Source organism: Ictalurus punctatus, chromosome 15, assembly GCF_001660625.3.
Source record: "Ictalurus punctatus breed USDA103 chromosome 15, Coco_2.0, whole genome shotgun sequence".
Taxonomy (NCBI): Eukaryota; Metazoa; Chordata; class Actinopteri; order Siluriformes; family Ictaluridae; genus Ictalurus; species Ictalurus punctatus.
Window position 1 is genome coordinate 11,475,994 of NC_030430.2, and position 16,267 is coordinate 11,492,260.

A 16,267-nucleotide genomic window follows, 5' to 3' on the forward strand; every position below is an offset into this window, starting at 1 on the left:
CTCCTCCAGATCAAGCATGAATATTTTATATTATAATGTCCACAATACTTTCTATCTAGATAGGATATACAAAAGCATATTCAAGTCAATTGAGTTCCATTTTATTTGTCTGGCACGTTTAACAATGGGCACAAAGCAGCTTTACAGAAATATATAAATTCCCCATATAAATTTTTAATTTATAAATGTTATCGCTAATGAGCAAGCCAGAGGTGACGATAACATGAGGAGCATTCCTTGACAGGAACCAGACTCAAAAGGGAACCCGTCCTCATCTGAGTGACACTGGATAGTGCAATTATAAATCATTTCTCTTCTATACCTGTATACTATATAGTCAAGAAGTGCAAGTGTGTAAACAGTAACATATGAGTACTAGAGTCATTTCTGAATACATTATAGTTTTGACTTTAAGTTAAATTGCATCAGACTGAAGTTATTAACTGTTCAATGATGGAGACTTCAGTGCAAAATGTTCTTAGCAATTGCATATAAACTGTTATATTTACTGAATGAAAAAAATATCTTATAAGATTCAATAACTCATTTACCCAATATCTATCAGCCACTACAGTGATAAAATGTGATAAACATAGAAACACCAATATATAGATTTTTAAAAAATTTAAATATCTTGGAAAATATATTTTTTCCGTTATTTAATTGAAAAAGTGAAACTTTCATATATTCTAAATTCATTACACGTAAAGTAAAATATTTCAAGCCTTTTTTTGTTTTAATCTTGATGATTATGGCTTACAGCTCATGGAAATCACAAATCCAGTATCTCAAAATATTAGAATAAAGAATTTATATCAAAAACGTAAACAACAAAATGAGGTCAAAACCAGAGAAACAAACAACAGACCAACAGCTTGCTATAGACTAGTACAGCAGATACAGTGCATATACTTCACAATGAGTGACTGAACTGAAAGTCCTTATATACTGTGAGGTTGCTGTGAAAGTGATTCAGCTGTGTGTAATCAGGTGAGTGTAAACGTGAGAAAGTCTGGTTGTTGTAGTTCTCAGCAGCCATGTTAGTAGTATATATATATTAGATATATAAGGACTGCATAGCTTACTGTCCTGTGAAATATTGAACACAATGCTAAAATGCGCAGCGAAAGCACATCAGAAGGCATAATTATGTGTATCTCTCACTGGAGATGAGACTGGAAATGAAACTGATTACAAATTTCATGATTTTAAACAATGTAACACCTGATCTGCTACTTTCAAACTTGAGATATGTTGCCAATTGGCGTATCACTTTGTATATAACAGGGAGCATAACTTCAGTTTGTTATTCTCCTAATTAGCATGCTGGTAAAACTGTCCATAGATCAAAAGAAAATAAATAATTCAAATTCCCATGGAACACAGCATGGTGGAGCAGGGTCCCAATTCAATCTTGCTGCAGTCTGTTTGGAGTTTCTGTGCATGTTCTCTCCATGCATGCGTGGGTTTCCCCTTTGGTCTCCATTTTCCTCCCACCTCCTAAAATCATGGTGGTTTGTAGATTGGCTAATCTAAATTGCCCCTAGGTGTCAATGGCATGTCTGAATATGTATGCATGCTTCGCTGTGACAAAGTGCCATCATATCCCATAAGTGTATTCCGATGAAAATATCCTCTTCCTGTTATACCCACCAGCCCTTGCACTTTAACCTGACACTTTCAAGTTATCTGTGAAAATGTATGAGGATATTGAAATACAGGTAAAAACCTAGTAGCTTAAGGAGGACACATCAAGTCTGAAAGAAATGGTTCTTTTCTTTATTGCACTGGTTTGAGGTGCTTGAATACTTTGTTTCAAGGTTCTGAGCAATACATAATTACCAACTTAATCTAAATAATCTAAATAATCCAAACTAAATAATCTTTAATCTTTAAATAATAATTGAATAAATAGGTGAATAAAAATATTTATAAACACAAGGGTATTAAGAAAGCAGAGGTCATTTTAGATACCATGGACTATGGCAGAAATTACCTCAGTATCTAACACTATAACATCCATTTGGACCCTTTGCCCTTTGTATGGTCTATGCCAGTCATATGAGCCGTTGAGTTTGCATATTAGCATGTTTGCAGTCAAGTCATCAGGTGGAGCACAAAATCAAAAGTGCATACGTCTTAAGAGACAATAAGTGTTTATAGCAAGATTGAAGTACCTTCATGGGCTGTAAGTGCAGTCTGTGGAGATATGATTGCTTAGCTAAGATCTCATGGCCTCTAGTTCTGGCTGCCCCAATGTGCCTTTATCTATTATGTTCCTGTCAGAAGTCAGTGTGATTGTGGATAATCCTGTGAAGAGGCAATGTGCCTTGAATACAGATGACAAATGAGATGACAAATAATCCATTTACTGATGTTTCTGAGGGTTTATGTATATAGTGAAGGCGTTTATTTGTTGTTTATTGACTTAAAACACAGCCTTTAGGGTTTCTGTAGTGCCCAGGAAATTCTGGAGTGCATACATTGTAAAACAGAACTTCAAGTGTGCCTTGATAGCTTTGCCATACTGAGTATGGAGGACACAGTAAGATTCTGGCAGATTGTCAGTCCATATGGACATATATTTCATGAAGGCAGTGATAGTCCAAAGGGAACAGCCTATTTCACTCTGTCACCCTTGGGCCAGAAAAGTGGTAATACTCAAGAAAGTGATGTCATAGCCACACTGGATGATGAAACCCTCTTGATGGGCATGATATATTACCAGAACAATGTGTGTGTGTGTGTGTGTGTGTGTGTGTGTGTGTGCGCGCACGCAGGTAAGTGCACACACACACACACACACACACACACACACACACACACACACCTTCATTTTTTGTTGTGAACCTATTTAATGTTTTCTTTATTTTGGTCCGTTTTGTCATATATGGACACTTCACATATATTCCATACCCATACAGCCTATCCAAATTGAACTCTAGTTCAGTTTGTTACAGGTGGGAACACAGTTTTACAATCACAACAACATGAATCTGAGCACTTGCATGAACACGGTAAACATATTCTTTTTGATATTAATCGTTTCAGCTTAACCTTTCACCACACTATGTTGAGCATTAATTTGGTTAAATATTGTATTTGCAGAAATATAACCACAGAGATTGATGCACACCAGCTGTTTTGGAGTGTCGGTAAACTTCTGTTTACAAGCTTTTTTCAGATACAAGCTTTTTAAACAGATTTCTTTTTTGTTAGAGCCATTCATTAGCCTTCAACAAAACCACCTGCTTTATTAATTTATGTCTGAGTACTCTTCAGTGATGTAATTCAGGGATTCCATGTGTATCAGACACATCAGTCATAGCTCGCATTACTCACTAGATCCAAACTCCTGTTTGCTCTTCATTTGATCACATTTGATAACTGAATAACTGCTGTAGATCAGATATGCTGTGTCATTAGTCTGTATTGCTCATTGTTCAAACAGAATTACAAATACTGGTCACTCATCCAAGTTTCAGAATGCTTCTCTCACTCCCATATATAAAAGGTCATGCATGTAAAAAGCATTTTCAATATGATAGTCACTAAACACGGGACCAAAAGATCCATGTACAGCTTCTATATCAGTGTCCTTTAAACAGCAATAATTCTGTTGAGGATACTGGCTTGCTTAGCTAAATGCCCCAAGAGCCTAAAAAATGGTGGGAATAATTTCTCACAAAAATGACAGCCACACTATGCCATTTGTTATCAACTATCTTCTTCTGCACACCCTCCCTGCAGCACTGCTGTTGGGAGAAAAAGGGAGCCATGTTTGCAAGTGGCTCACTGTCACTCTGAGTGCAATCACTCATCTGTGCTGCAATCTGTTTAAAGGAATCCATCATTCATGGGGCAAAGTCATGGCCGCAGAGCAAAGAAGCTGCAGGACAGCAGCTGAGAAACTTGAGCCCAACATGCAACACTTCCAGACAAGATATTTTAAAAAACAATACCTCGATAGTTTTCCCATACAGAAAATTATGTGAGAAATTCTCAGAATTAATTTCAGTAGAATTATGCATTTTCCGAAAGCCACTCTGGGGTATTTTCCCCCCACTATGGGGTTTGTACTGATTACTTTGCAAGCCTAGATTAAACGCACTGGATCATCTCTTAACACATTTGGTTGAAATATGGGGGGGGGGACCATCATATGCATAAAATCCAAAAGCCAAATACAGGAGTCATTGCAGCATGCAATAAGCCACTTTCATTTGCAGACCTAATGTCAATATTCAAAAAAAAAAAAAGGCAGCAATGACCTCATCCCACTCTGTCTAATCAGCTCCTGGCACTAGAAGAGTGGGAACCTCTTATACAAAACTCTTAATTTGATTTGTTAGGAAAGTATTCTTCATTGGACATGCACCCCACACTCTTCCTTTGGTAAACATTTTAAATACGGCTACCTGCTCACTCAAAGAGCTGTAGATGTTCATTTCTTCTATAAACACATTTTATGGACCATCACACACCCTGACCTTTGTAAACGTTACTGTGATGTCAGAAAATACCTTTTGAAAATAACCATCTATTATAACTGTACAGATCTTCACTTGTATTTACAGTAAAACTCTTCCGATCCTAAGCACTGTAAAAAATTTCATTCCTTATTCACAGCTACTGAGACTGAAATGTAGTGAAAATGAAGAAAAGCAAGGAAATGTGTGATTATTTTTATAACCATGGATTTGCTAAGAAAGTAATACATGATGCCATGGACCATAGTATCATCATTGAGAAAACAGATGCATGGTCTCCCTGTGCTCCGTGGGTTTCCTCCGGATACTCCGGTACCTCCCCCAGTCCAAAGACCTGCTTTGTAGGCTGATTGGCATTTTCAAATTGTCCGTAGTGTGTGAGTGTGTGTGTGATTGTGACCTGCAATTGGTTGGCACCCCTTCCTGGTTATCCACCTCATTATGCCCTATGTTCCCTTGGATCAGCTCCAGCCTCCCTGCGACCTTGTGTAGGATAAGCGGTATGGACAATGGATGGATGAATGGATGGTGCTTCATATGGTGCTTTCAAATAAACTTGTAAAATAAATAACATAACCACTAAATAGGCCCTAATGGATGAGTTTTAGTCACTTTAGTCATACCTCATCAAAGGAGCTGTTTACTGTCTCACCTGTAAGAGCTGCAATCAGCTTTACATTGGAGGAACCAAGAAGAAATTGGCTTATCATTTTGGAGAAAGCGTCAATCTCCACTTTCGAATGTCATGGTAAATGTCATGGTTTATTACATCTATTTTAATGTTACATCTATTGTTACATCTATTACATCATCAACCATTTCAAATATCTACAGGCTTCAAATATCTCCTGCAGCCTCCTCCTCCTTAGAAGCACTTTGCTTGTACAGCTGATGGACTTTTGTCCAAAATGTCCCATTTACCTGGAAACTTTGTGTACTACTTTTGTTTATGTTGAACTGATATATATATATATATATATATTTTTTTTTTTTTTTTTTTTTTTTTTTTTCATTATATAATTACACCTGGCCATTTCATCCATCTTGTATCTGGCTTGTGTCCTGATAAGATTTCAACCACATGTAGTCAAATGTGTTTCCAGTTGGCCAGATTAAATTCTAATAGCTGTAATTTTGTGTTAATATGCAAATTAGCTCATTACATTTGAACAACTACTGTTCCTCATTATTAGTTGTTTTATGAATAAGATTTATTTATTGTGCTGTTTTTAATCTTGCTGACATTTTTAAGGCACCAACTTTAAAACAAAACAAATTTTAAAGTGTACACTTACACTTTCAGTTTTATGCGGTAGTTAATTTTTATGTGAATAAACATCTTCAGATACAGTATAATCTGATGCTCAAGACACATGAAATGACCAAGACCTTTACCTTTAAGTCAAAACAGAAAAATCACATGAAATGTAATGATTTTATTCAATATAAACACATCATATATCATTGCAAATATTTTGACAAGTGATTGCATGCTGTCATCAAGTTTTTAAAAAAATATTTTAAGTTAATCATATTTGTCTAAACATAAACAGATTAAATAAACAACATGTGGTCAAGAATCCTGACTGTGTACACTCGAAGGACACTGAGATAACTCCATTAAACAGACAACATCCAAGGGCATCTTAAATGAAGCAACTCGTCCTGCAAGCATTTCCATAGACAACAATAATTAGAAGATGAAAATTCATGATAATTTACCCATTTTGGAATGCAAATGCCCCTAATGATTAGCATCTATTAGTATTGTCCTGTGAATATAGGACTTTTTTTGCACATCACCCTCCTCCTGATGGCATTAATAAACAAAATGTTTTCTTTCTGTTGTCTTCAAAGATTTCACAGATGGTTACTATCACAAAGCCATCTCAAAGCTGCAGGTCGCTTACAATGACAGGCTTTCAATGTGACATCTGAACAGCGGAAAATGACAGCAAACACACACACACACACACATACACATACACACATACACACATACACACATACACACATACACACATACACACATATTCGGCTGATGGGATAATGGAACGTTGAACGGTGAGATGCTCTTTGTAGAATACAGTTGCCATAGTGACTAAAAATGAACTGTCATTGCATAGCTACAAAACTTTTGAACTTTCAGGCAGGGGACCTTTCATTTTTGGCCCACAAATGAGAATAATGATTTATTCAAATCTCATAAGTAGATACAGAGCCATCTTTATAAGCTCTTGAGCTGAAAATGGCCATAAATAAGTTAATTTACAGAATAACATTTCTATCAGATTTTGTTATGATGCTCTGCTGTCCTAATTTACCTACATGACATGACATAAGTACATACAGCAAACAATTTCTTTTAATTTTCTGTCAAACACTGGTGTGCATATTGAGGTCTAAGAACAGGTTCACAGCATGTTCATTCATGTTTTAGTCCAGGAATGATGTAGTTTGCTTTGCTGTTCATACACACTTGAACAAGTTCATGGAAGTGTTTATGCTGGAAAATCACCAAACTGTGCATGCATAGAACCTGAGTTGGGAACCATGGTTTCTTTAGATCTGTTACCATTGTGTCTTAATATGCACTTGAAATGATCAAAATGGGTCTTACTTCAACGTTTCTTGAAAAAAAAATGCCGATCTGCTGCAATTGCAGTGCTCACTGAATCTTTGACTAAATAAGTCACTCTACTTACAGCAGTACTGCAGCTGTTTTCAACCTAATCTCAATCTATAATCTGTATATGGGAAATGACCACTGTTAATACTTTTACCACAGTTTCCTGTACTGAAGCCCAATTACACAAAAGATGGAAGTTGTAAGTCTAAGGGTAGTTGTTATAGCGGTCAATACATTTTTCAGTCAATTAAGTTAAAATCAGTATAATTTGTCATTTTAAAGATGGCATTAGTCAATATATACACCTCAATACAAAGAAACCAACATTTTGTAAGTCTGGTGGAAATGTGTAGTTCAGTTTGATCTACAAGACAATATAAACAATATAAAATCTTTACTAAAATTGATAAATGAGGCTCATTATGGGTGTGTTACCAACATAGTCAGTTTCTTCCTACTTAGGCAGGAACAACACGCACTGTTATCCAGGGTTCAAAGAACTAGCATTATGTTTCACCCCTTCTAACCGGGGGTGGTGAGAATCACCTGGATAACGTGGCAAATTGTCACAAGGAACATACACAAGTGGAAAACTTTTCAAATAAGACCACTGCACTCACACCACCGCGAGGGACAACATTAACTTTATAGAACCTGGAGAAAGTGCACCTTGAAAGAGCACAGACTTCCTGGATGCCTCTAACTAATGCCCATGAGGAGGAGACTTCCTCCTTATGGACTGGCATGTACTGGGATTATAGGCCATGACGATGATGTCCACCTCACATCGGACCAACGTGTTGTTAGTGAACATGAGGGGCCCCCATGTTTTTCTGGCATGACCGATGAGCAATTCATCAAAGGATCATATGGCCACTGTTGATTAATTCGATGAACATGTAAATGCATACCACAGCACTGCAAAAATTGAAACACCCAATGCTCCCAGACTCTTAAGGGAATCTGATGGAGGCAATTTGCACCTTTCAGAAAGATCATAATAAGTGTATGATCCCACAGAGAGATGCCATTCTTGGTTTCCATTTCATTGCTTTCATTTTTGGCCCACATGTGAACAATTCTGATCCCAGTGCTAGTTACACCTTTAATGTAGATGGAGACATGCTGTGACCTAGCAGTTCATGGAGAAATTTTAGTAGTTTGGGTACTAGCCAGTGCACAAGATCCAGCTGATTATTCACAGAACAGATTCCACCTAAGGGCACACAGGGTCCATGTACTAGGGACTCGTGCATTGTGTAAGAGTTTCTTGAACTGCTAGGTCACAGTCCTCAGTTTGAGGGGCCAAACCCACAGGCAAGGATGACTTGGTTGTATGTGCCAAATCTTTTCATATATTTGGAATAGCAGACAAGCTTAGCGAGGAAGGCTCTAGAGTGTCTGATCACTAACAAAGGGGACAGTGAAAACAAGGCCATGGTGACCATCTTGGTGCCAGAAGCAAGACTCTTTGGCTTAGTTGGTGAATTCTGTGCAACATGGGCAGAATCAGTAGTAGAGCAGGAAAGGCATGCTGACAGAACAGCGCTGCCATTGTACAGTCCAGGCAGGTGAGTTGCTCTCAGTGAGGTTAACACTGGATGGGCCCATCTGAGCAAGGCGGAGACAGCCTTGCACAGAACCTGACCTCATGCCTCCATGATTATTAATATATCTGACCTCATGCCGCATTGATTATTAATATATTTGATTTTCACAACCTCATCTGAACAGACACATGGTCATATCTCAGCTTTGGTTAAAAAAAACTTGAAGGCCAAATGGTCCGCTCTCAATTTCAGCTGAGGCACCACACTGCCCCCCAGCCAGTAAGGGAGGCATAGATGGTGATCTCTTTCTGATGCATTAAGTCTCAAGCAAGCTATAGCGTTTTGCTGAGATAAGGGTCCAAACAGGGGCTGAATTTGGTACTTTGAATTGGAATGTCTGTCCAAGACAAACTTGAAATCATGTTTGTAGTCCATTTGGCCCTGCTAGTTTTGTGGCTCTGAAAACTGTGTTCTCTTCTCCAGAGCCTCTTTAGCATTAGGTCCAAAGGATGACCCTGATACACTGAACTGGGTTGATCCTACATCTGGCAAAGTGGACTGTGCTAATCACACTTGGCAAAATGTATAAACCCGGTTAGTGGATATACTGACCTCCATAGCCTGACCTAGATAACCCACTGTCAGTAGTAAGGGGTCCATCAGTTCCCATCAATATCTGCAGATTGTAAAGTTTGTTCCAGTGCTGGCAGTAATATGGCATATTGCTATGACATGCCACATCGCGCCACATGAAAACCGTAAGTTTCATTATAAATATCATCAGTGAATCTGCATTCAATGCTTGGACAGCATACATCTTGACGTTTTGTTTGTTCTGGTAAAACAACCAGCGACACTACATAGACATCAACAGCAGTTATTTGGCCAAGGCCAACCTCCTTGTGATTGCACTGTGGCATAGAGAATTCCTATGTGATCATTGCTGAGTGAAAATTCGCATTCAGTATATTGTTTATGACTATCAATCAAGTCACTGCCATTTTGACGGTCACTGTCATGGCAGAGGGCATTCCAGACTCATTTTTAGACATTACTGAAGTAGTAGTGGTAGTTCTGCCTGGAATAATCTCCCAGACGCGGCTGTGTACATCCTCCCATGGATCCCCTAAAGACTTGCACTTCCTAAAAACAAATTTATGACTAAGACTTTCCTTTCTAGAAGATAACCTCTCTTGGATATTAGAGATTTGCACCTTCTAAGAACTGTTGCTTTATTCATAAAGACTTTCCCATGCAGGACTCTTATTCATATGCTAATAACAAACATTCTGCATCCTTTCAACACATTTGGAACTACTGCTTTTTCTCTGTATGACTGTTTGCTGTAATGAACATAAGCCCTCTATCTGTTGGACGGTTTCCCTTCTGAGCCTGGTTCCACTCAATGATTCCTCGTTTTGTCTCACAGAGTTTTTCCTTGGTACTGTCACCTCTATCTTGTCTAATTAGGGACAAAGCATCATCTGGATTTCTGTAAAGCTGCTTTGTGACAATTTATATTAGTTAAAGGATTATACAAAAATAAAAAGATAACAGATAACCTTCAAATGAATTAAACTGTGATCATCTTTAGGCTTTTATATATATAAATAATCTGAACATTCATTATATTATTTAGAATACTCAGACAATAACCCACTCCAATATAAAAATGCGCTCAAAGAATACACTAATAGTTTTTTTTTCTCTCAAATTCTAGGCAGTTTTATGTTTAAAACATTTCTTGGTTTTGAAAATGTGTGTAAGTTAACTTTATAATCCCTTTGAGAAATGAGATCTTCGAATATGAGCACCACAACATCACACCCAACTTAAATAAATCTGCTGCAAATCAATTCCACTGGCACATCCATTCCATTTTGCTTCCTATCTGAAACAGAAGTGGATCAATGCTCTGTTCTGAGGGGCATGGAAAGAGGGCAGCAGTGGTATAATTATTGGACATGCAGGCAACTACATGTTGGCATATATTTGAAGGCTAACAAAATGGTGCCCCATCTCCCTATTTTGGCCATACCAAGAACCAGACCTGGTTTTGACCAATTACTAAATTTGCCCTTACAGAAGCAATAGATGGAGAAAGCCAGTGTTAAAAGAACTAAATGAACACACAGCCAGAGACCTGAGAGATCTGATTGGCATTAGTAAATACATACTGGCTCCAGTACTCTCCGTTTAAAGAACCAATTCAGCCCATTTCTAGAATGTATATTTACTAATGCCAAAAATGTTCCCATTCCAATTACACAATTAATAATCAACACATTCCCTAAATTCATGATTTACAACTGAACAGAAAACTGAACAATTACCTACAACTGAACAGAAAACGTCCAAACATCTGCGTTTAAACTTAATTAAGGTAAATGTCGCGTGGATGGGGGGGAGGGGTAAAAAACCTCTTGGTATTGGTTTGTAATGCAGATCTTTTACTAACTGCATATGATAATTTAATGATTAATCATTAATTATAGGACTTAAAAGCTAATCATTATAAAGTAGTGGATGCCACCAATCCATTATCATTAAACTCTAAACCACATGAAAATGGATATGATGTGTTAATGTTATAGATTCAGAGTTGAGTGCCCACTTTTAAGAGAAAGATGGATATTGCGGGGATATTACCACAGGGAGATTCAAGACAGATCAGAAGTAAACCAGCCCAGCTTCTGGTCCAAATCCTCAAAACCTTCTTGTCTAAGAGTTTTCCTCCTGTCCTTTTTTTAGTCTTTGAACAGTCTTCCTTTCCTTCCAAAAAAGGAAATTACACTGACGCATTGCACTGAAGTCAAATTATGCTGTCAGAATAAGCTACCATTTGCATGCTGCTTGTGCTCAAGTCAGGAAACTTGCAACAAATCCATCACTAACCACTGTGAAAAGCCATCATGTGAAATCTCCTTTCATATATAGAGCAGAGAGCATATAAAGCACCTCAAACCCTGATCCATATCTTATTCATGCACACTCTCCCATCCAAGTTGCTCTCCCATGGGTCAGTACACACAGGATACAGAACACCATTAAGAATCAGGAAGATATGATGTTCAGTGGCCAATCCAGAGAGAAATTAAGAGGAACTGTTTTCTGTGTGTGTCAGGCCTGAAGGCATTAGTAGGCACACTGAGTAGAGCAGATTCATACTGAGTGGAGCAGAACCCCAGATCTTCCCTATTAAGACCTTAGAGGGCTGTCCAAATAAAAAGGAAGTTAAAGGAAAGGACAAGAGAAGAAGCTATGGAAATTTAGATCAAAACTACTCTTTCCATTTTTAATAATTTCTTCATTTAGAATATTTTGTTAATGAGAGAGAGAGAGAAAGAGAGAGAGAGAGAGAGAGAGAGAGAGAGAGAGAGAGAGAGAGAGAGAGAGAGAGAGGACTGGCTGGTGAGGCAGGGACTATATATAGCTGCTATAATCTAAATGATAACAGGAACTAACTCTCTTGTCAGGAAACTTCCTGTGTTACAAAAGCAATCTGACAATCGAGACTCATTTTAGCTCAGAGTTCATTTATATAATTTAGTGTTCATTATTATCTAGCTCCAGTAAAATAAAAAATAAAAATAAAAAACAGTGATCACCAGTTTGAATGCTTATTGTTTACAAATTCAGACCTACACATAATAACATTTCAGAATTTATTTCAGATTCTGTAACTTCTCTGACATTTATTGGCTTGTGTTCTATTAAGTCGCCTATGCTGTGAGGTGTTGTGTACTGTATGACTTGGCATAATGGCTAATTCACTCTAATTACACAGTATAAAACTATGCCCATCAATGGGCCCCCTAGTGGCCAGGGCCCCTGAGCACGTGCCCAACGGTCTGCGTTTTTTATTACTATTATCTCTTAATAACAAAACTTCCATGGTATGGCAACTATTAAAACATTAGTCACAGTTAAATTAAATATTTAAATAGAACAACTGAAATGAACGCAATGGGAAATCCCTAGGTATAGTAGGCTACTTATTCATTTAGTTACAGTACCAAAATGTTCACGGTACATTATTATTATTATTATTATTATTATTATTATTATTATTATTATTGTTATTATTATTATTATTATTATTATTATTATTATTATTTAAATTGCCTAGCTACTTCTCGCCTGTACGTTGCTTTAACAGCCTACATTCCTAATTTGTGTGTTAAATCGGTATGTTCTGTTCTGGCATTGCCACGAATCCTATGGAGTTCACGCTTGTGTTATTTCCTAAAGCCTCTACATCACCTATTATTTAGCTTCTCTCAGCGCGCGACTGCCTTCAGTGCCACGCCCTCTCTTTCATTAAAACAGCAAGCCTGCGACAACTTCTGATTAACGCGTTAAAACCGATCAGACATGAAGCAGTAAGAGTGTACTTCTACATTTAGGTTCACATATTTCTAAATTAAGGTTTATCATTCAGGACAACCGCTTTTAGATCCCCTTCAGAGTAAAAATGACCAAACAGTGATGTGCATACAAAAGAATCAAGAAAGGGGATAGGTAGGCAAGAGACATCTGGTGTGTTATATAGAAGAGGAAGGCTAGCTTTTGAGTGTAGGAGGGTTCTGACCAGTTTAATACAGATGTGTGTGTGTGTGTGTGTGTGTGTGTGTGTGTGTGTGTGTGTGTGTGTGTGTGTTGGGGGTTGCCTTTAATTTCTTAGATTGTTGCCCGAAATAAGGAATCACAAGAAAAACAGCTAATTTGCATATATTTCTTACGTTAAATGCAGTATAGCAAATTCTGTCAGAAAAAAAAAGACCGGTCACAGCAGTAGGATGAACCTGAGCCGCACCGGCCTGGTGCCGAAAATGCCAGCTTTAGTACACCGTAAGATGAAACACCATAGCAGACATGCAGAAATTGGAAGTCCAAGGACATTACACGGGTTTATCACTTGCCGATGTGCTACCATGCAGACAATATATTATTCAGCACTGAACATCCCGAACACACACGATTCACAGCAGTGCACGGAAATAAACAAAGAACTACCTCTATTTCCAGGAATAACGGTCCGGTTTTCGTCCAGAAGACGAGCATGGAGGTTTCGGGACAGCAAATATGCTCAGACAGGCGCCGTCCTTCCGTTCGCTTTGGTGAGACAAAGCGGTCCAAGAGAGGGACAGAGAGACAGAGAGAATAGGGGAGAGGGCGAGGAAGGGAAGAATAGCCGGTGAGATGGATGAGGACAGGCGCTGAAGGGGCGGGTGCGCGCGCGCGCCAATAGCGGAAACACCGATAGAGGGAGCATTGAATGGCGCTAGTTTCTGCTTGTCCATTAATCAGTATAAAAGCGTCCCGCGCATTCTTCGATCACTACAAGCACAACAAAAGAAATATTATATTTCATTCTCTAAAGGGAGCAAAGTAACCTACTGTATGTCACGTTGCCCTGGACGGTGTCTTGTATATTGTACATAGCAATTCTTATAATGCAGACTATTTAAATATACTCCTCTCCATCATCGCAGTTATTAACAATATATAAACAATATTTAGGGAATTAAACAATCTTAAAAAAAAAAATTTAAAAATCAGGACCCTCTTGATGGCTGTTGTGCATGCACAGTTGAGTGCAGAGATGGAGGTGGTATGATACCAAAGGGTGACCAGTGTAGCTGAAAATAAACACATGCACTAGGCCTATACTAGGAAATGCAAAAATTCAGAAAGTATTACTGGAATGAATTGCTGGAAAGAATATTCAACAAATTTTTAGCATTCATAATTCTTGCTTGAGAGACAGTATCAGAACCTATGTTTTAACCTTCATTATATTTTGGGAAATTGGTCCACAGTAAAATATGAACTATTTTTCACTACTTTAATGTATAATATGTTATGTATTTTAGGCCTCTGCTGCAATATTGGCATTTGACCCTATTCCAACAAGTTCTCTGAGCATACCTGCAAAGCTGCTTCAACAAGCAAACATCCTGGAATGTCTGGTTTTCTTTTAGACATGCATGAAAAACATTTCTTCAACATTTCTTTCTATAGTGGTTTTACATTAAAGGGTCTGTAGCCCTAACACTAATTTTCTTGTGTAGAAGAAGGACAGTGATTTCCTCCTGATTCTGAATTTCAGAGGACTGGATTGGTTCACATGCTGTTTTCACTTTCACATGCTGAAGTTGTCAGATGTTATTCATGCCTAACAGCCATGAGATTGGTTCATGTCATTGGATCTGTACAATGCATATTTCACATTCCCACCACCTCAGTTCTATATTTCAGCCTGTATCTAATGCCACGGGTGCTCTTGAGATGTATGGGTGTGGACCTGTCATCACTGATGCTCAAAGGCTGAATACTGCAATAATTATAGACGCTCCTTTGTAGCATGAAGCAGGCCTTTTGGGATACATCCACCCTTCACACACTCATTACAGTGCTTGGCTTCATGAGCTCATATAGGCACAGAGACCAACAACCAGGCTGGTCTTTTTAGCCCTCAAGTTCATCTTACCTGTTCTTAGAGAATGCCACATGTGGGTCTGTCTGGACAACATTGTAAAAGTCAATTACATTACTTACCACACCTTGCATGAGGGCAATTCACCATAATGCTGCAGTGCATGCACCAGCAAAACAGAGAATACGCCCAGAAGAGTGGGGTCTGCACCCAGAAGTAATGTCCCAAATCTATGAAAGTTTTGGCAAGGCATTCACTAATGCCAAATCAACATATTATTTACTGTGGTTCGCCCTTCATGGCCAGCCTCATTGTCTGAATGTGTATGCAGTGCACTACAGCACTATGGATGGCATCTCCCTGTGGCTTATAAATGTATTACAATCTTTCTGAAAGGACCAAGGTGACTTTGTCCAAGAAGTCTTCAGGAAAAGATGGCTGTATAGAGTCCATAATGTCATGTATCCTAACAAAACTCCCAGGAACGTTGGAGGAATAACAGGCCCTCATTATCACAGATCCTCCACCACAGGGATAGGGTCAGTGCTATGATTTGGGTTTGGTCTATGGAAGCCAGAGTACGTAAGCTTCCAAGCAAATAGGTGTGGAGAATATTTTTTGGTGTGTACACCACTGTTATGTTTTTTAACAATTTTTTGCAGGTATTAAATTTATAGGCATGGGACTAGGGTTTTATTAGAGTTGTGGGAACCAGAACACATACAGTTTCTTTCAGATAATATGTCAACAGAGGTTATCGATTTGTTTGGTATTGGTACTCTAATAAGTACCTGCATGAATGGTGTGGTACTCAGACAAAAAAAAAATGCATCCAAGTCGCACTCCATCACAACTTCACTTCCACTATCAATCTGGCATGAGCTCCTTTCCCTCTGATTGACTGTGCAGTGTGCTCTCTGCAACCACAGTTCAGCAGCAGGCCTGGGCTCAAATATCTATGTGGTCAGCTTGCACATATCAATGTGCATCAAAGCAGGCATGCTCTTGTCTGACAAGTGGTGCCTGACAAGTACATAAACAAACTGACTATTTCATTTAATTTTGAAAATGTACATCATTTTTTAACATTTCACTGGGAATCTGTCCATAAGCCAGGTAGACGGATCATAGCATCAGCATCAGCATGATGATGTGCTGT

The 16,267-nt window shown here is 38.3% G+C and overlaps 1 protein-coding gene across 7 annotated transcripts in view; it reads right to left on the bottom strand.

Annotated features, from left to right (window-relative positions):
• The window catches only part of si:dkey-178k16.1 (band 4.1-like protein 1), a 70,938-nt gene extending 56,873 nt beyond the window's left edge, over nucleotides 1-14,065 (bottom strand). The window contains exon 1 of one of the 7 annotated variants that reach the window (XR_006983735.2): nucleotides 13,686-14,065. The gene's annotated coding sequence lies outside the window, so the exon portion shown is untranslated. The remainder of the gene's footprint in view (nucleotides 1-13,685) is intronic. The other 6 variants (XM_047160317.2, XM_047160316.2, XM_047160318.2 and 3 more) reach the window with 6 other exon arrangements.
• Nucleotides 14,066-16,267: the final 2,202 nt, after the last annotated feature.